This window comes from Equus przewalskii, chromosome 27 (assembly GCF_037783145.1).
Source record: "Equus przewalskii isolate Varuska chromosome 27, EquPr2, whole genome shotgun sequence".
NCBI classification, from domain to species: Eukaryota; Metazoa; Chordata; class Mammalia; order Perissodactyla; family Equidae; genus Equus; species Equus przewalskii.
In genome coordinates, this window is record NC_091857.1 from 4,736,895 (window position 1) to 4,759,947 (window position 23,053).

General features: G+C 34.5%; 1 protein-coding gene across 4 annotated transcripts in view; it reads right to left on the reverse strand.

Moving 5' to 3' along the window:
• Positions 1-23,053, reverse strand: part of CADM2 (cell adhesion molecule 2) — a 1,000,353-nt gene that overhangs the window by 613,694 nt on the left and 363,606 nt on the right. The gene's annotated exons all lie outside the window — the stretch shown is intronic.

Here is a 23,053-nt window from a genome sequence, read left to right on the forward strand (position 1 = left end):
AGCATATAACTCTGTTCGATAGTAATAGGATTATATTTCTAGGTAACAAAATGATAAGAGCAGTAGACAATTAAATTGAATTAAAGAGATTTTATTACCTTTTCATTTTATTCCTGCTAAATAGTATTTGTTTATTTTTCTACATTATCTCCTCTTAAAAAAAGATTTGTAGTAAGCATGCCATGTAAAATAGAGCAGCTGATTATATGATACCAGAACCACATGAATGACTTGGGGAAAATTCCCTTTTCCAGACACCTACACTGAACCTAGGACAGTGGGTAGGGTTGGCTGCCAGGCCTGCTTTCACTCCTTCTTTGCTACTTTCTAAGGAACCTTCATTTGTCTTCCTTTGCCCCAGGTACTCCCTGAGACTCATTCCATCCCAGTTCCCAGAGCTTGCCCTGATTAAACAACTATCACACTAATCCTATTCAAGGCGATTGCTTTAGGAACCCCAACTTTAGCCGGTAGGTATGACGTGCCTATGGAACTGTTATTGTTTGCAGGGTGAGGGTAGAGTTAGAGACAAGTGAATGAGGAAGATAGAAACCTACTGAAGAGAATGCGTTTTATTCCAAGGTAAAGAAAGAGGCTCCTTGGTGCACACTGGCTGTGAATAAGGAAACATGTTGTCCCAGGATTTTTTTGCAGTGTTTTCTGTCAAGTATGTGGATATTTTCTTGAAGTTTTACTCAATAAATTTGTCCATCCCTCCTCTCCCCACCACCACCCTTCTCACTCTTTAACAGTAATCTTTATTATGCAAAAGAGAGTATTCAAAGTTCTCTGATTTCATTATCTCCTTAACCCTGGGGCATTGCAACCTCCAGTTGCCAGATAAAAAACTGAAGCACTAAAACTTTTAAATACTCTGCCTACACACTGCTGGGGAGAAGCACAGCCAAGCTTTGAAAGCCTGTTCTCTTATTCTAGCTTCAATGAGATTCCACATGGACACGGATGAACCAAGAATTGGGATCCAACACTCAGAGCGCCCACAACACTATCTTGATTTCGTATGCCATAGCTTGCTTAGGTGCCCTGTCTACTTGCCCCCCTGCCCCATCAACTACTGGCCAGTTTCCAGATGGCACTAGGCCTCTGGCTCTCTTTTGTCCTCTTTTCTAGGGGATCATATACCCCACAATCTCTGCTAGTTTATGGAAGATTTACTGACTAAGGGCATATCTCTCTAAGTAATCACCTCCAAAAATGACTTCCAAATTAATTAGCTACCTTGAATTTATCTGTGCTGCATCTCCAGGTATGGAATTGCTCCTGAAATGCCTGTGGCGTCTGCTCTCTGCAGTCTGATGAGGACCCAGGCAAGGGTGCAGATAAAGTATCAAATAGTTAAGAGAAAAAAGAGATTCCTTCAACCAGCAGCTCCTCATAAAGAAAATCTAACCCCCATACAAGACAATTTTCATATGGACCTTGGTCCTATATTTATATTGTTTGTTTTAAACATAGTCATTAATACAAATTAGAACATCTTCATTTATCCTTAAAATGTGATTACAAATGTGACATACAAAATCAATGTGTGTATTACACCCAGTAGAAACTTTTTCAGAATAGCATACCCAATTTTACATCATAGGGAAAATGTTGTTCAATTTATACGATCTTAAGGCATCCGGCTTATCAAAAATGTTCTCTGTCCAAAACATGAAAACACCTGTGAAATAGTAAAGTGTTTCTTAAAGGGTATTTTCAGTTTCAAAATAAGTCAATGTTCCACATAATTAAAAAAAAATACATTCTCTCTCTCCTGGGGAAAAAAATAGGGATCTCTCAAATAAATAGCTCTTAACAATGTGAACCTGCCAAAAAATCAATTCTTTCCTCTGCTATTATTCATTTGATAGATTTTACTACATCATAGCTCAACCTCATAAAACAAGGATGAACAAGTTATTTACCAAAATACATCCATGATTAAGTTTTATTTATTTCTGTAAAGCCATAGGACATGCACTTCTAAACATTAACAAATGGGCCATGTCTGTGATTCTCTCTCCCGCTGTCAGTTAATCTATACCTTTTCCCTCCCTGCTCCCTCTCCCTACAAACATAACAGATCTTGCTTTTGTTTTGGAAAATTCAGCATATTGTTTCTGTTCTTCACTGGCCAACATGTGTGCAAAGAAATAAAGCTTTTATTAGGGAATATAGGACAATATTTGTATGCAACTGGGTGTATAATCTTTCCTTTTCCTGAAGCAAACGTTTGATAAATTTCGCTACATTGAAATTTAAAACTTTTGCTTATCAAAGATTATAATATAAAAAGAAAAGACACATCCTATGGGAGATAATTGCTATATACATATGAACAAGTATTTTTCCTGAAAAAACAAATTGACTTTATCCTGTAAATTTGAATATTGTTATATTCTTTAATCTAGCAATTTCATTCCTGGAAATTATTGTATATGCACATCATTTATAAGCGTTTTCAGAGAAGCACAGTTTAAAACAAACAAACAAACCTGGAAACAGCTTAAATATTCCTCAAAGAAGGAATGGATAGATAAACTGTAATAAGTTATTATAGTCATTAAACAAAATACTATATAATAGTGAAATCAGTCAATGAATAAATGAATGAAGAAATCTCCAAAAGAAAATACTGAGAGAGGAAAAATGAGTGTTGAAGGATATAATTCAGATAATAAAAAGCTTAAATATAATGTATGTATAATGAAAAGGAAGTGAATGATAGGAAAAAATAATTAAGAGTGGTTAACTCTGGGAGGACTGAGAACACCAATGGAGAGAAGCATGAGGAGAATTCAATGGTATGGTAATTAGTCAATTATTTAACTTGGATGGTGGGTAAGAGTTTATGTAGCTATATACATTTTTATGTCTGTTTTTTTTTTTTTTTTTTTTTTGCTGAGGAAAATTTTCCCTGAGCTAACATTCACTGCCAATCATCTTCTTTTTGTATGTGAGTCACCATACATGGCCACTGACAGATGAGTGGTATAGGTCCACAACCAGGAAACAAACCTGGGCCACCAAAGCAGAGCATGCTGAACTTAACCACTAGGCCACTGGGGGTCGTCCAAAACATTTTATTAAAGGCATTTTTACCATAAAACAAAATATCTTTCACAGTCTGGTATATGAATTGCTTAGAATATTACTCTAGCATTTTTCTAATAACCTGAAATTTCATATTTTCTTATGATTGTGCCTAATTTTTCACTTTTAAATGTTGACAGCTTTACTGATGCAGTTTTTTGGTAAAATTTTAAAAGGATATAGAAGTACTATAAATTCAAAATTTCTTCCTCTTCATTTAAGATTAAAAAATTTTGACTTCTATATTATTTGCTGCTTACCTCCATTAAGCCACTAGTAGATACTAATGATGTTGTAAAAATAAGGTCATTTGAAAAGTTTTAATTTCTGTCATTATGTTTTAATTTTTTTTTTTTTGAGGAAGATTAGCCCTGAGCTAATTACTGCCAATCCTCCTCTTTTTGCTGAGGAAGACTGGCCCTGAGCTAACATCCGTGCCCATCTTCCTCTACTTTATACATGGGATGCCTACCACAGCATGGCTTTTGCCAAGTGGTGACATGTCTGCACCCCGGATCCCAACCAGTGAACCCTGGGCCACCGAGAAGTGGAATGTGCAAATTTAACCACTGTGTCACCAGGCCAGCCCCCTATGTTTTAATTTTTAACAGTGATGTGATTAGTAGACTTGAATATATATTGCTATGCTCTAGTAAAATATAATATCTTATTAAAAAACACAAATAATTTCAAAATATATTATGGAACAATTCTTAAACAAATGCAAATAAAATAGATACCTTGCTTCATTAAGTAAGTGAGATAATACAAGTATAATATACCAGGCAAATATGTATAGTAACCTTGAATCATAAAGTGGAATAAAGATAAGAAAGCAAACTGCCTTTGGACTATGGATAGAGCTCACTCTTGCTCTCTGAATGTTATTTCCTCCTGTCTCTGTCTAAGGCCCATCCACTTGTTCGTTGTCTGATGTGACTCCTGACCTGTCTTTATCGTGCTGTTTACCCTGATAGAGACCTTTTTTAAGGATAGACCTCTCTGGAACCCATCTAAGCACATCCCTGTTAATGCTCCCCTTAGCCTAGAATCGTCAGAACTGATTCTGAACACAATTTACTTTTTTTTAATTTGAGTTGATGTTATTGTTTTTGCTTGTTTTATTTTGTTTCATAAATAAGGAATTATCCTATTGAAGTTTCCAAGGATGTGTATATTTATACAATAATTCTTTGACAGTCACTCTGCAACGTTTGAGAACTGACTCTTTATTCATAATTGATCACGCTTAATCTTTTAGCACTGATTGCCATGACAGAAAACAATAAGCTTGGCAAGATTAAATAGGTGCATTGCAGGAGGTTCCTGCTGATTCCAGAGAGAATGGAGCCTGTTGCCTCAGCGGTCCTGAATTATGGCACTGACTTATGGCTCTAATACCTTCATCACAGCAAATGCAAGTTGTCTGCTTTGGAGACTCCCATTTTAAGTAGGTTTTTTGTTTGTTTTGTTTTGGTGGTGTTTTTTGGGGTGGTGGTGTTTTTTAACAGCCTCCTTGTGATGAGGATAATAACAGCGTCAATTTATTGAGCAATTTCTGAAGCTTGTTAAACTTGTTCTAATGATGTTGAATGAATAGATTCATTTAATCCTGAGAAACAACCCACCAAGTAAACATTGTTATTACCCCTACTTTACATATGAGAACACTGAGTCCAAGAATGGTTAAGTAACTTCCCCAAATTGGCAAAGATATTAAATAGCAAGATGAGGATTTGAAGCCAAAGTGCTCCTAATTATTCTGAGTGCGGAATCCAGGAAGGGTGGCACGTCTATGCTCACCTCAGAGTGGAAACTTACATGACCCTCTGTCTTCCTGTGATGTCTCCTTCCTCCTGAACAGAATATTCATAAAGTGTCTGCAGCAAAATTAACATCTATGAAAGTCCCTCCTGCCTTAGCCACCTTCCAGGGAGCCAAACTGTCATTTATAGAGCTGAAGAAAGGCCAAGTAAAGAAAGCCTTATCTTCTCCAACCCTTGGTACTCTTTCCCAGGCTTGCTTTCCTGAGATCTAGGCAATGGTTTTCTGAGCCTTTCCAAGATATTGGCATTTTAGAAGAGCAATGAAGATCAGAAGGCCAAGGGTGTTGATTTCACTGCAGCATCGCCCCCTGGATGCCGAGGATTCATCATGCATCCTGTAGGCTGCTCAGGCCACTGACAGGTCCTGCGGCAACCTGAAAGTGATGAACTCAAACTTTTACTTCGTTGAATAAAGTGTAAACTCTCCAAAAGATTTCATTATTGGAGCTGGCCCAGTAGTGTAGTGGTTAAGTTCACGTTCTCTGCTTCAGTGGCCCGGGGTTTGCAGGTCAGATATCAGGTGTGGACCTATACACTGCTTATCAAGCCATGCTGTGGCAGCATCTCATATACAAAGTAGAGGAAGACTGGCACAGATGTTAGCTCAGGGACAATCTTCCTCACCAAAACAAACGAACAAACAAAAATTTCATTATTAAAATCACAGCTTACTGCAAATCCCCTTTTAGCAAAGTGCTGTGTGTCTTTTAATGATAAAGAATGAAAATACATAATTATCTTTTCTAAAATATTACTTTAGTATCTAAAATAAATTGCTAACACATATTTTATACTTAAAATATATATATATAGATAATTCAGACATTGATTTGATCATTCCTCCATCAGTATCAACTCTCAAGGGATCAGAAGCCAAAATCTCACAAATCTAGTACAAAAATTAAGTATGGTTTTCATCAATTACATGTAATGTTTAATCATCAGAAAATATAACAAAGTTGGTAATTGTGCACAGTACTGTCATCTTTATTTCCAAAACTGCAGACTGTGTCACTCGGAAATCAGTTCCAATCAGCCATTTTTGTCTTTGCATGCTTTATATGATGTTTATTTGACACACATAAACACAAGTTCTATGTTCATAGATAGAATAAGATATATGGTTACGGGTTTTAGTAAGTATGAATATTTACTATAAATACTGGGTCTTCATTTATTTAATGATTTCATAGCTATACTTTCTCATTTTGTATTTATTTTCTACAATACTGTTTGAGGATGGAAGCTCTTACCCTTGCCTTCTACTTTCAAGATTACATTATTTCATTAAGCAAGTGTCAGGTAGAATTCCTCTGCGCTATTTTAATTAAATAGAATGAAATCTATTCTACACATTTTTTGAAACTCTTTTTGATTTTACTATCATCTTAGTATCTGTCTTCAAAAGAAGTAATTGATTATCTGAATCAGAATAAAATGTGAATTGCACGATATCTAAAACTAAGAATATCAAATATTTACAAATATCTACATTTAACTTAATATTAAAATATGAATATATTAAGGTTTAATAGGATTTTTGTCATCCGATTATTTGGATGAGCGTTTTTGTGCTCCAATTCAAAAACAGAAGAGGGAAGAAAAACAATAGACTTGAAAAGGTAATACATACGTTGATATTCTTTCAATCATATTCTTGAGTTTAACAAAAGCCGTCATACTTAATTGAAATTAACTTTCTTAATAGTTTAAAATTAGACCCCATATTAAATATGCATATTAAAATAGCTTTATGTAATATATATGTAAATTAAGTTGTATACTCCAAAACTGTGGTAAAATGTCAGACAATATTTTTCTGGTTCATACAATAGGTACTTTTGCTTGAAATTTACACTGATTATAAAGAAAAAGTATCAATACCTATGTTTTATATATATTTTAAAAATCTTATGATTCTCTTTCATAAGACATTTAATATTATCTTTATGTCATGATTCTAAATCATTAGTATAGAATTACCTGGCATATATTTCCTACTTCCTACTTTTCATGGTTGTCGGCAAAAACTTTATGTTCTTGAAAACTTAAATACTACTGATATTTTCAAAAATATTTATATTATATTAATTGCATACTATATTAATGTGACTAAAATATCATTAATCTACTTATACCATAATCTATGTTATATCTACATTAACGCACATCTATATATCTACAGTACTTTACAACATATATATGATATTATAATCTATATTGATGTGCATAAAATAACCAAGACGATTTATTTAATATGAGGAAGATGTTTCAACTCTATTCTTTGAAAGGAGACCTAACACTTTGCTTATCATTAAACGTCGTATTTTTCAGAAATATTCATTCAGCTGCTGCTGACTGCTACACATAGATTGAAAAACAGGAATGTTTGCCACAGCTTTCTTGCATACAACATTCATTTTCCAAAAGACGTCAGAGAATAAGATGGGTCACAGGGAAGATTGAAAGCTGAATGTGGCATCAACTCCAGTTACAGAATAAAAGCCACTGTTTTAATCTTTATAGTGTAATAGTTACCATTAGTATAAAACGAATTTGACGGAGCACCAAAAACATAAGTTGAATAAAATGCATTTTTGTTGATGAAAAAAGAAAACAATCTCTTGGGTCGCAATTTCTTGATCCTGTGAATTCAGATTCCTTTGAAGGGTTTAATATTGATTCGTGGAGTGTCTTGTTATTACTAAAAGCTATTCTCTTTACTCTGATGCTTTTCTCTTGCAAGAAGGAAATGAGATTATACAGCTGATATCATTAAAGCAAGAGCAAATTGCATTAAGATGCAATGTTTTGAGAATTGAACATGAAAGTCAAAGAGTTTGCCTCCCCATCTAAATTTCTCAAGCCTACAAAATGTATCTGAGAACAAACTCAGATCAATTCCCAAAGGGAAATAAAACACCTGACCTTTACTTTCAAAGTTCTTTTGCTTCAGTTACTTAGGAAAATACAAAACATTTACTTTTACGTTAATCTAAAATATACAATTTAAAATAAATGGCACTACATTTAAAGGATTACGTTACTTTAAAAATAAGTTATAGATGCATCCAAAGCTATCTGGTGTGACAAGTTTTACCATGTTATTTAGATAACAGTGTTTTCTGGTCAGGAACACTTCAGCAATCTTCATGAAATTGTAGTAAAATAAATTTACAACATAAACCTTTTCGGTTGGTTTCAGATATTGAAACTACTTGCTTCTGTTATTGTTATTATTCTCCCAAATGTAGCCAACCTACCATCCATGCTGCTTGCTTCTCAGAATCTGTACTTTAATCATTCCTCTTTACTGAATCTTATCTTCATTAGTAACAGCTTTAAAATATCACCTTATCATATGTTAATGTTATATTACATTGATGGTTGCTCCTAATAAGTATTAGCCAATGCCATTTATTTCCTGAAAATAATTTACTCAGTTTACTTTGTTTATTTTTTGAGTATTTACTCTTTAGGACAGAATGAAAGAAAAAATAGAAGAACTCTCCCCTTTTATACAATTTTCTCAGTTTTTATGAGAGAATCAGGAGTATCCATTCAAAGATTTATACAGAATACCTACTTTGTGGCAGGCACCATCCTAGCTGCTGGGGATTTGACGGTGAACAAGATAAATATGGCCTATCCTCACACAGCCTATTGTCACACGCATGGTGTGAACTAATTTAGAAAGCGCAAGGTTCTACACAGGGTGCTGAAAGAGGCATCAGCAGGAGCAGCAGACTTCAGAGAAGACAAGGGAGAGAAGATCTCTCTGAAGAGGAAACATTGACACTGAGGTGAAAAGAGAGCCTCCTAAGGGAGGAAGAGAAATTAGACAGGTTTTGGGGGCCGAACAACTTGGCATGTTTGAGGAAGGAAAACACCAGAGTAGCTGAAGCAAAGGGCAGACTGACGTGCAATAAGGTCAAAGACAAGGGCAGAGCTGGACCACACAAAATCTTATTTTTCATAGTAGGGAGTTTAGGTTTTACTTGAGAGAAGGGAAAACATTCAAATTAGGAAGGATGGTAAGAATGGAGATTTATTCAATTTAAATTTTTGAAACACGACACTGAGTGAGCAACAATGATAGAAGAACATTTCTAATATTGTTCCATGGAAAACTAGCCCCACAAAATGACTGCTGAAAGATTTAGGAATTACTAGATACCATATTATCCTTTTGGACAATCACAATATTTACTACTGTCTTAAATACAGACAGTCCTATAATGCCAAAAGCAGTTCAAATTTTCACTCAAATTCCCAAATAAATCTGACCTCAAAATCTGCTTTTCTGATGGTATCTGGCATCTCTCGCTGGGACCACACTTTGGAAAATATTCATACAGAAAAAAATGATCAGTATTATTAAAATGTGCTACATCATTGAATTGTCTTGCTGTTTCAAAATTCCTGTAACTACTGAAAATTTAAATTTGTAAAAATTTACGTTAATTATGAGTGTAATTCATTCATTTATATATACCTTACATTCATCCATTTATATACATCTAAAAAAAGTCACTCATTAGGTCATCAACCCTTATTAAGACATGAATGGGATAATTTTTCCTTAAGCTGTATTATATTTCATGTTCCCATTTGGCAACTTTGGCATTAAATGTGGATAAAGTAATGATTTTCATAAGGATGTCCAGTATTAGAATGTTAGGATGATTTTAATTAGTCTCCATCACAAGATGGGGTTACCTGTGTACTTGTCCATGTGAATTGCATATAAATCCTGGAGCATCACCTATGAATTTAAATCAGAAAGCTCATCAACTTCTGTTGGCAAGGTGAAAGATAAAAGCCAAAGAAGGTCCTTCCCAGCCTCTGTCACTAATGATAAATAGCATTAACTGCTTCTGTAGACACGAATGCTGCTATCTTGAGAACACAGGCAGCTACCAGGAGAACTTTACAGCTTCACTAATCGTACTTTTGTTTGTCACAAAATGCAAAATAAAATCTCAACAAAGAAGCAATAAATATTAGCATTTATGAACAAAAGAAGGTCGCAAAATATGTAGATCTCTAAATAGGCAATGCATTCTTCATTGACCAAATATCATGTTCATTATTATAAGCTCTTATTACAGGAGATAGAAACAATACAAAATAAGAGCAAACTAAACAAAAGCTGGGACGTACTCAGTTATGTAGGAAGCATTTTCCGTTTAAAGATCTCGTGACTATAATAAAAACAAGTGCTTGAACGCTGTGAAATATTTATTTACTTAGAGGGACTTTCAGTAGAATTTAATATTTCAAATTCTGTGATAACAAAAAGCCAAACTTTTCTTCTAGTTCGTTGAAAATCTTGCCTTTGTGGCATTATATTTTAAATTCAAATATTCACTCAAAATTCTAATTTTTTCATTTTGAAAGCAAAACATTCATACTGAATAAATTTAATAACGTTGCTCATAAAGTTCAAACAACATGTGCGATAATTTTGATATTTAATATAGAAATAGCCAACAATGTTCTCTCTTAAAAACATATCAAGAAGGCACATCATTATTGAACTAAGAAAACACTAGAAAGTTCAAAATAAAGAGTGAACTATCATGTATATCTTTTTCCAAAATACAGATGACTATAAAATTTGTGATATTCAGCTTATTTTTCATATTTTTAAGCAAGAATATTAAGTTCCTATTTCTTTGAATGATTTCTATTATGTTCAGTGGTTTCAGTTTCTTTTTACAGTTTTCCATTTTTGTATTATATTCCTAACATGTTTCACTCTAATTTTTTCTCCTCTGCTACTTTTCCAATGAGATTAAGAGGATATTTGGAGTAGTTTAAATTAATCAACCGATTAGTAAACTGTGTTCCTAATTATTCACAAACCTTTTCTCACGGTCCCTGCTGTGAGTATGTATTAAAAATACCACACGGTTACTTCTGTTACTAAATCCCGTTGGGATGTAATTAGTAACGTCAGGTTCAAGCTCACGCGCAGTTAGGTAGCATGCATATAATTTAGGAGACATGTATGACCAATCAGAGCATGCTTTTTAAGTACACACCTAAAGCACAAAATATCTAGTGTAGATGATCTAGAGTCCAAGGGCTTGAGTGTTTTTTGATAATCATTAATTTTATTACCTGTAAAATGGGTTAATACCTATTTCATATAGTTGCTGTGAGAATTGTAACACACACCTACAAAATGCTTAACATAAAAATTGACCATAATATGTACTCAGAGACTACTCATTATTATGATTTACTTAGATAACTTTAAATGTGGTAACTGAAATATATAAAATAATAAGGGAAAAATCACAAATGCATTTATTCACTGGTACAAATATTTTGTACAAATACCATATAATTGCCTAGTGAATACGGTATTGAAACATTTATGGTGGGAGAGGTTAATAAAGCTAAGTTATCTGGAGAAAAGAATTGAGAACAAACTTTTATAATATTACAATTTATATAAATAAAAAGGTTATTCATACAAATTGAGAAAAGAGAGAGCATGTTGTAGGTTCATTTTTATTAGACAAGAAATCAGTTGAACTGATCTCTGATTCAAAATCTGTTCTTTCATTATTTTTCAATTTTTATTTTCAGCTTAGACAATCTAAAGACCATTCTTTCATTTCTGTCTTGGGAGCTGAGAAGATACTGAATTTGTCTTTATTGGGAAAGAAGAGAAAAGGAGATTGGAAAAAAAACCCTGAAGTTGTGTAGTGGAAAGAACTTTAATTAGAATCAAATAGATTTGGCTTCATATCCCAACTCTATGACTAACTAGTGGTATGAATTTGGCACAACACTTAACTTCTCTGAACTTGAATTTTTTCACCTTGAAAATCTGAATAATATATCTAAATCATAGCATTCTTCAGAAGATTAGAAGATATGTATAAAAGCACATAGTTAGCAATCTTTATTTGGCATTTAGTAATGTCTTCAGATAATGTTTGTTGAATAAATGAATGATTATATGGTGTTTTTACCTGAGAAACCATCAAAAATCTGGAAAGTAACAACGTGGAACTAATGAGTTGGAAATGAGTATTTAGCATTAAAAAAGAATTTCTAGTATTAATTCTCCTAAAATATGTGGTCGTCCCAAATGTGGGCCAACATCCCTGTATGGTAAAATCCTACTCAATTTAATTGTTTCTATCCAGTTAAAATTGTCTCTAGATGATCTTTAGAAATTAGTGTGGGTAGCTACGAAGAATATAAAAACAAAATGCATAAAGTTTGATCACTGCAGGTATAACTTGGGATTTATAACCACAAGCCTTGTAGACTTATACATAGTTTTCTCCCAGACATATTTACTTTTGGAAATTCTTTTTAAACAAGAAAGCAACTTTTCTTACAGTCTTTCTTTTGATTTTGCTGTTTCTTTAAATAAAACATTTCTTCCAACGCATGAGGTATATAATGTCAAGATACATTTTGCATCACTTAAGATCAATTTCTTTCCTTAAATATTTTGGAGCTTTCCAGTGGTGATTTCCTTTAGGACTACTTTAGGGAATTAATTTTTGTTTAACACAGGAACATTGGAGGATTTGTCAAAGAATGATGGGATAGAGTCAATGGATTACCCAGGCACTTTTCTATACTTCTTTAAAATAGTACCATTTCATAGCTTCACAGACTAGCGAGGGAATAACAAAAAATTAAGTCCAGAGAATGTGGTTACTTTGTCAAAATGACTACTGTGTCTCAGAAAGATAGATAGATAGATAGATTGATTGATAGATAGATAGTTAGATAGAGATAGAGATATCAATTCTCTATCATTAAGCTTCAGTCCAATTCTCCATCATCAATCTTTGAGAACCTTACCCGTAATTACAGTCAAGATTTCAGTACAGTAAGTGAGAATTTTAACTAGAATTAAGATGTTTTAAAAATTCTGTCTTCCTTCAGTAACCTTCAACTTTAAAAAAAGATTGTTACCAAAAGAGTATTTAGAACGAAGAAGGGTGTATGAAAAGAAAAATAAATCATAACTGCTTGAAATGTTATTTCTTTATGTTAGATTTACTTTTTCCAAGATAAAGTAAGACAAGCTACTGTTTTTGGCTTAGTCCTTTTTTCCTGATGGGGTTGGACATCGGTTGGGGCAGAGGCTGCCTTACATACAACCTCCACTAATGCATAGGGTGGGCAACTGAGACACAAATAAGCACACTGAGGGGTCTTTAAATAGGGAGAGAATAATGAATGATGTCATTCCCTCCCTATCATGTGTATATATCTGAACTTTCTGCAAAAAAATAATTAGAAGCGTATTATCTTTCTAGTGAGAATTGCTTGAAAAAAGGAGACATGAAGGTATTTAACTTATATTTCTAGAATGTTTGTGTATATGTATGTAAAATATATGGAGAAGGCAAAATAAGTGTGGGTTTTACATAGCTAGCTAAAATGTTTCTTTCAGGTACATATATGAATCTCTTCTATAAATCTCCTCTGATAATAGCTACTTATTCTATTACCATGGAAGATCAAGAATTGACTGACTGCAGGGAAATGTCTGGAAATAATATTGGTCCACACAATGCTTAGCCCACTCCTCTCTAATCATGTATGTGTACAATAGCTAAAACATCACTTTCAACACTGTATTTTTTGCTCTTCCTTGTAGCTATTGTTGAAGATGAAATTAGATCATCAGAAGCTAGTGGTCTGTGAAGGACACAATGCCTCTCTATCACCGTTGAACAATAGTTAGTGATGTAGATCCCAGAGCCTTGAAACTGAAAAGTTATAACTATTCAGGATCTCTAGTCATATACAAAATTCAGTTTATAATAGCTTTAATAATTGCTAAATTTATTAAAAAGACGTCTTTGCTAAGGGGTCACAAAAATGTACCCAAATTAATTTTTGTGGATAGTTCATTAGTGCTTTTTTAGTTCAATTATTTCTTCAATGTTTTGCCTAAACCTACCCCAAGATACAAATGAGAACATGCTGTTGCAACCCTCATCACATTTTTCAGAAGGTTATATTAGTTGATTTCAGGTACTCTCCAACTGCAGAGTCCTGATTCTTGACTCTACTGGGGTGTGATTATTTGGTATATGTACACGTGTAGTAGGAACCTTAAGGACGGGATGATAGTGAAAAAAGATTGGTATAACACTCCAATGTGGAAGCACACCATATTATTGTAACTTTTCCCTAATTCTTACAGCAATTAAACATTTAATTAACCCCCTCAGTAAAGAAGTACTTACTGATTCCTGCTTATGTGCCAGGAATTGTCCTGGGAGCTAATGATATAAGGGTAAATAAACACAGTCTCTGGCCAAGGACCTTATGATCTTGATTTAAGGCTCCAAACAGTGGACAAACAATTGCAAAATAGTCTTAACATCGTGGAGGCACATTGAAAGAGTGATTTACACAGCTTTGGTATTATCGTATTTTTAAGAAATATTCTGCAGGTCAGAAGAATGTATTTTATTCTTGTTTTGCATCCCCTCTGTATATAACCTTAGTGTCAGATAGGTGCAAAATAAACATTCATGGAACCAAATTAATAACATAACACATTTTGCTTCTGTGTTGGTTAGCAAGAAATAAACACTGACTGCAAGTAAATTTAAAGTAGCTTACATTTATACAATGGTTACCCAATAGGAAGAAAAATCTCCCTCAAAATTATGTTATTAAAATTATATCATGAGGGGGGCCTGCCCAGTGGCATAGTAGTTACGTTTTGCCCACTCATCTTCAGCGGGCTGGGGTTCATGGGTTTGGATCCTGGGTGCAGATCTACACACTGCTTGTGGAGCCAGGCTGTGGCGGCATCCCACATATAAAATAGAGGAAGGGTGGCACAGATGTTAGCTCAGGGACAATCTTCCTCAAGCAAGAAGAGGAAAATTAGCAACAGATGTTAGCTCAAGGACACTCTTTCTCACACACACACATAAAAATATGTCATCAGAGGGTGCATGAATGTTACATATATGGATATAACAATTCTGATATTACATATCAAAATCATCCATTATGAATTGGACATATCAATTTAAGATATATTATGATATATTTATTCTCTGTCACAGAATATGTTTGCTTTGAGAAATCAGTTGGCAATACATACCAGAATACTATGTAAGGAAAAGCCAATGACATGGCTGAGCTGTGATAAATCTTAAGGCTAGTTAATTCAATGTCTATTTCAAAGAAGAGCATTGATAGAAGATTAAAACTATTCTTTCTGTACCCTAATCATGATATCTGCTGTTTGGTAAAATCTGAGATTCAGTTATAAATAAAAAGAAAGATAATAAAATAAAAGATTGCTATGAAATATTATAGTGAGACTATTAACTCTTCTAAGAATTATAGTCCATTCATAGGGTGACAGATAAAAATTTTAGTAGTGATGTTTGATATTGAAGTTTTATTTTTAAGCAAGAATTTTAAGGCATTTAAAGCAAATGCTACTGTTAAATTAGTTTATTTTTGTCCGAATTAATTACTATACAAGTACCTATAGTCTTATTTATACAATATGGTGACATCTCTCCTGTGGTTAAATTTTTCTGATAAAAGCATTAGCACTTTCTCCTTTCAAAGATTATAAATGAAAAATTACCACAAATAACAAGCCTAACAAAACAACATTCTGACTGTATTGTCATATTTATTATAAAACACTTGGTTCACTGCATTTTGGCATTTTATACAACTAGTTCTGACAGTGATTAACATGGTTTGGGCTTCTGCAGTTTCACCCAAGAGAAATAAAACACCAAAATCTCTGCAGGTGTGTAATGGGCCAGAGATTTACAATCTGTTCTGCAAAGTCAGACTTCAAAGACTTGAAAAAAAACCCTGAAGTTGGCAATGCCTCTATCATCACTATTATTTAAGGTATTTTCCGTATTTCAAAAGGCTAATTGCAAGATTTCATCTCCAATTTGACTTCCGTGCAATTCTCTTCAGAAGACAATTTTCATTATGCATTTGCACATTCCGGGTGAACAGACAGCACCGATATGAAGCAGCAAACTAAATAATTAAGTATTTACTTGTACTTCCAAGGAGACTTCACTTAGTTGAAGTCGTTGCTTCGTGTAACTGATGCTGAGAAGTCGTTGGGAAGGACCACGGTAATTACCAAATGACAATCAGGCAGCAGCACCTGGGCCAGGGCAGCCCCGGGACAAGTGCCCATAATTGCTTCCACGATTGCTTGGTGTGAACTTAATATAAAACACACTCAATTAGGGTCAGAACGCACATGATGATTTCAATTATAGGAATGTTCACCTTCCAGAGAGCTGCTCAGAGAGAAAAAAGTTCAAATAGCGCTATTTAAATTTTTAAATGTGAGAGTTTACCCATTTTAGTGGATAGCAGGTTTACATGTGCCTGACATAGAGTGCAAATTGTTCCATCTTTTAGAAATTTCCAGTTACGTATTTTGAAATGTCATCTCCGTAGCTTACCATTCCATGAGTAAACAAACAATGAATAAACAACACAAAGGAGTCTCGGTTTAATGACATGTCCCTCAGAAAATCAGTGGTGGATTGCTTTCTTTACTTGAATTCTGTTCATAAATTTCAATGAAAGTACCCAGTAATCTCTCTGTCAGCCAAGGCCATGACTAACAGAAATGAAATAAATTGAATAATGGGCCAATATTTTTAGTCAATTTAACCACCAAAGGTTTCATTGCTATATTTTGCCTGAAGTATAGTTCTCTTTCATTCAAGTGAGTTTGCTGAAAATTGTCCAAGTCATAGATGCACACAATTAACCGTATCAGTTAGGGTGGCAACGAGAAAAGACTTCTTCCATTACAACAGATTGTAGCCTTCATTCCAACACTTCCCATCATTTCATCAACCTTGTTTAAAGGAAGGAATAATCAAAAAAGAAAAAGGAAAAAATGCCTTCCAAATTATTCTTGACCCATGAAGAATGCTTAGATGCTACATATGCATGTAAGGTGAAAACCATCACAATACTACAGATTTTTAAGCTTTGGTTTTAAATAAGAATAAAATATTCATTTACCAAAACTGTCTTAAAAACATAAACAAAAGATCTAATTGCAAATATTCTGCCAAATTTGCATTTGTATGTAAGCAATAACATTCTGCCATTCACCACTGTTATACAGTCCTAAGCTTAATTCTCTTTTGTTTCTTCTGGGATTTCCTAGTAGGAACCAGCATGCAATCCAGAACAAGCATCAGAACCACAAGGGTATGTTCCTCAGCTTGGTTTCCTGACCAAAGTTATTGCATCGTATCTGCCAGGATGCTTTAGCAAGTTTCCATCAATAATGTTAACCTGAAGCCAGCATTGACCTACGTGAACTTGAACTCACTGTAACATTTTATTACAAAGACTGGAGGCTGCAATAGTTCATTGTTTTAAAGTAAAAAAAAAATAGATGCTTTTAGATTTATATAAAAGCCATAATTTATGTAGTGATGTTAATTTCGAGGGTACAATCTGCTTTAATCTCTCATTCTGCTTGCCATTTTGTGACAGAAATGCTGAAGCTATCTGAAGGTTACAAACAATGTTCACTAATAACGAGCTCTTATGTCCTTGCAGGTTTCACTTTGATGGATATCCACAGTGTTTCCCCATGACATAATTCTACTGAGGAAAAACACGTCTTGAAAACACAGCTCGTGCTTTCACCTTCAAATATGTGTGTGTGTGATTTTGAAAATAAAGTGTGATTTTAAAAATAAAGATGAACTAAAAAGGAGAAAAAAAGCACATTTTTGTCATAGTCCTATAATCATTTTTATTACAGGTACTGCCAGATTTAATTGGCAAAAACAAACATGCTTTAGAAAGAAGAGCTGACATAGTGGAGTGTTTTCTTTTGATTATGTATTGTTTAAATCCATCCTTTTAGTCATAAAACAGTAATATCAGTCTAATGAGACAAATACAGTGCCTGCTTTCTCTGAAAAAGCTATTACTTTGCATAAAGCCTTAATATAAACAAGTCTCCACATTTCAATGTCCATTTTGGTGGAGGGCTTATAGTTTATCTCCAGAGTGCCTTTTCATGTTCTAGCGTTACCCCTTGGTTCATATTATAACCATAAGGCTATGCAGAATGGAAACAACCAAAGACACACGTGTAAGGTCTCTCTCAAATGTTTCTACTGTCCATGTAAAGATATGGAACCAAAATACCAGTCCTTTACATAGTAGATAGTAGTCAACTACATATGTTAAGATGTGCGTATTTTGTATGAAGTCTAAACTGGGTCTTCCAATGAGCCTCCTGAGTTGTTAGCATTGGCTGCACAAAGAAGCTTGGTGATTGGGGACTTTAACGCTAGTGCAGCAACATGAAATGCTGAATCCACAGGATTTTTCATCAGAAGTTAGTATTCTGTTTGCATTATATTTTGTTTCCATGGACTTTCTCATAGAGTTCAATTAAAAAATGACCTCATCGATTTACCTCTAACAGATGTCTATTTCAGCAAATTATGCACATTAGTTATCTTTCTCAATGTATGCACACTATGAAACACTCTATACAAGGAGGATTAAATTTGGAAATTGTGTGTAAGATGATCACAGAAACCCATTATTTGTTTAACAAGTTTATGTTTCCATCTCCCATGCAGTGCTGTGTAACCTAGGATTCCACGGACACACGATGAAGCACAGACAGAAGACAGCTGTTCTGACTCAATAATATACAAACTTTAACTTTATCCATGACACCATGTCAGCATAAACGATTTACTGGAAGTATGTAGTGAACTCAGTAGAGTTGCCCTGAAAAATCTCAACATGGAAAACTTACCCTCCTTGTAGATATATAACTGTATGAATTTTGATGTGTCCTTAACTACGTATTTCTTTTAATATTGTAATATAATCATCTCAGTGTTAGTGGAAATGATGAGATGCTAGAAAATTCATAACTGTATAAGACTCTGAAAATGTGAAGGAAATACCTTTATACATGTACAATAACAACAAATATATAGTAAATAATATAAACAAACAGGATAAAGTGCGTTCCAGTACACGTTTTGTTAAAAACGGGAGGACAAATTGAAACTTCCTTTTTTTCCTTGCCAAGAAAGTGTATCTCATTATGTAAAGGAGTTTCATGCTGATTTATAGGTGAACATATAGAGAAGTTATCAAGGACAGACTTTCATTACGTTTTTGAAAAGTAGTTTCTAAATATATGCATGTCATTTTAATGAAAAGAGTGATGATAGTAATTTCTAAATGACCTACAGATGTGTTTATATAGCACCTGCCTATCTCTATTGGGCAAATTTTTCATTTAATTTCACATTTATCAAATGCGGGAGTGTGGGCAATCGCAGATACAGTTATTTGATCTAGCAATTCCTTCAAAAAGGATGTTTTTGATAAGTGAAATATGGGGACCGTCTTGAAAGGGGGAAAAGAGACTTCCTCTTTTATTGCAAACTGTGGTATCTGAAAAGTAGAACTGTTTGGAGACATTCCGCCTTCTTCAGCAAACATGCGGCTCTCCCTGTCCTGGGGAACATCTGGTTTTAAGAAGGTGAGATGTAATTACTGCAGGGAGATCTGAGCTATTCCATATGCCTAATCACATTGGGCAGGTCCTGCAACTGGCTGGAGGTCCAAACAAAAGTTTCATGGGCTTAATTGTTCTTGAAAAGCATTCCCAAAGCCGATGTTACCTCAAATCCCATCCAGAAATGTTGGTCATAAAACGTTATTCCTAAGAGCCTTTTCCAGATAACTGAAATCCACTCTTTTATCAATACCTTCAGAAAATGTTAGTTCCCTTTGAAATACAACACATATGTTCTTCCTCTCTTAAGCCCTGTGAAAGAGATGGCTAGCTATCTCCCAAATATTCATAGGGAAGGGTTTTGGTGGACTTAGCTTCTCAGACAATGACTATATTTCCTTGCTTCATTTATATCCAGACATGGTCTTGTGACTAGTTCTTGCTAACGTGGGGTTTTTAAGAAGGGCTGGCTCTTCTTCATTTTATCAAATCCTTCTGCTGACTGGTATAAAAAGATTCCAAGACTGTGCAATGGTGGAGCTGCAAGATAGAAGGAACTTGGAATCGGAATGTTGGAAAGCCACTCTGGCATGCAACACTAATGTTGAACTGTTAGGTGACAAAGAAAACAAGCTTCTATTCTGTTGAACCACTGCAGTTTGGGAGATTATTTACTTTAGCTGCAAGTGTTATTCTCAGAACATCAGCACTATCAATAAGTCTGACAGTTATGGCCCAGAAAATCCATTCAATAACTATTCAGTATTTGCTATAGACCAGGAACTATGCTAGTCCCTTGGAAGAAAAGAGGGCTATGATGCAAGTTTTTCTTGTGGTCTAAACAAGAAAGAGATGAATAAATGCAGATTTATAAATGATATAGTGTGTGCTGGGGGAGTGGGTGGGTAAACCTTCAGATGGCCCCATGAGCAATAGCAAGGAATGAGATATAGTGTGCTCAGGAAGTGTTACTGCGGATGGTTCTCTGTAGCTCCAGTATGACTCTGACTCAAAGGAGTGGTTTGGTGAGCTCTAGAACAGGTGAAAAACTGAATCAAAGGGAAACAGTTCAGAGTTGAGAAGACCAGTTAGTAGTCAATACTCTTGTAATGCTCCAATAAAATGTAATGAGGGCCCACACGAGGGTAGTGGTGAGGGGGCGGATTAATTGGATTTGGGAGAGAAGGTGAGACAGATTTAGCTGACTCTAAATGGTTGCACCAAAAAATAAATATTCAAGGAGAGGCCACTTTAGAAGGAAATACGACTAATTCAGTTTCATAATATTAAATTCCAACTGTCCATATGCTGTAGAAATTGTGATGACCAACCAGGAGTTACAAACATGAATCTTGAAAAGCAAATTTGATTATGGAACTCAGATTTTGTGTTTTTGCTTACTTGTAAGTTTATAGCTATGTTTTGAATATTGATGTTGTCAAAGACACTACCTTCTAATATAAAAGATAGATCATATATTTTAAAACTTATTTTATACTGCTGTTGTATTAGGTAACAAAAGTAGATGAGTCAATAGTATTGTTATTCCTAAGCTTTGTCAGAAATCCATATAAGCTTTCTATGTTCTGCTTACTAATGGCTCTCAATGCTATCTTTAGTAATGAACTATAATTCTTAACCTGCTTTCATTGAAATCACTTGTACTCTGGAAACTGAGAGAAATTCTTTTTGGTATTTTCATTGGCTATTTGAATAAAATGTTTTCTATTTACCTTTTTATGTGTGTATACTTTTTCAGTTTAATTTCATACAAAATATAACTATTACCATATTATTGAAGCCCTGGATACAATGGCCTTTTAGCCACACTGAATTTAAATGCTTCACTGGAGTGTTGCCAATATGATTCCCTAAACAGGCTTTGATAATCTCCCTGATAGAATATTATTTATGCTTAAATATAGCAATTTAGTTTAATTTTAAAAGGAAATTTTTGTTTTTACAGATCTTAGGTCACATTTTTTGCAGTACTTTCAGAATGCCAGGCACAATGGACAATGCTACAGATCCCAAGTTCAATAAAATAGTGTTCTCTCAATGTGCTTACTGTCTATTTGTGGAGTTATGAGAATATTAAGCCCGTCCTTTCCCCCTCAAAAATTTATGTCCACACTGGCCTAGAACAAAGAGAATCAGAAAAAGAATTGGTAGTTCTCACCTAAGCAAAGAGGACTTTGTTATCAATACTAAGTCAGGACCCTGCTTTATCCCAACAAGAGAAATTTCATTCACTGACTCATAACTTGGCCAAGACTATGCTCTAAGACACATCTTGGTATGTCTCATTTCAATAGGTTTAGTCCTTAATTCATTTCCATTCCATACGCACTGCCCTGTCCCTTGTTATCCCTATGCTTGTCCCATGCCAGGGTACCTCTTGATAAAATTGTTCTGTTCAGCTTTAAAGACGCAATTCAATGCTATGCTGAGAATGCTTTCCCATGAATTGGATTACTTTGAAAATCTCAACAAACTGATAATAAGAATAGACAGAGATTAATCCATTTCTTTTAGAAATGCTGCCTTTTAGTCCCAGGGAAATATGCTCATTTGCATGGTTGAAATACAGCATACTGAGTTCCTTAGCCCCTTCCACCCTTCTCAGTCAAGCCTAACACCCATGAATCACTGGCAAGTGTAATGAGGCTGTAAAAGAAGACGTCCTGGTGGAGAGATGTGCCAGGTCCCTTAGGACTTTTGAGACAATGATTTATATTTGTTTGAGTTTACACAACACCACTGTCACATTATGAAGTGTTCCAGAAATGACCAACTGCTAATCAGCAGTTGATTTTGCACAACTTCATATTAAGTGCAACCTGCTATCTACAAGCTTCTATCCTATTTGCAGCTTCAATTTTTCATTGAAATCAATGTTTGGTTAACCAGGCACTAAAATAGCCTCTCTGTCTTAAGTTATCCATTTCTTACCACACATGTATTATGCTCCCAATTTACAATTAACAGCATGCAGTGAACATGTCTTCATAATGAACATTTCTTGTGACTGTTACACACAAACAGCTTTCCTAAGATTGGTGCTCAATTTCTTCCAAATTTGTTATCAATTTTATTGGCTATGCAATTTCTTTTCTTTGGTCGATCACTCTTTAAATTGGCTAGTTTAATGCATCACAGCAAATGATTTTCAGAAATCATTAGGCACATGAAATGCATATTCAGCTCACACAGTTTTAATTGACCCCACTCACACCTACCAATGGCACTCCTAGACAATCTGTCTACTTTGCTGCTCTTCATTTCATTAAATGCTGAATATACAAGCTCCTTATAAAAATCTTTTCCCTGGAACTGAGTTATATTATTTCTTCGGGAAAGACTGATACGACACTCTGCTGTTAATAAGACTGGCCTTGGTTTAGCCAAGAGTTCTTAGGTAAGTACTTCTAGAAAGCAAAGCTGAGGACAGTTTACAACAATGGTTCTCCACTGGGGTGGGCTTGCTCCTGAGGAGACATTTGCCCATGCTTGCAGATGTTTCTGATTGTCACAACTGGGGGAGAGGTTGCTGCTGGCATCTAGTGGGTAGAGACCACAGATTCTGCTAAACATTCTA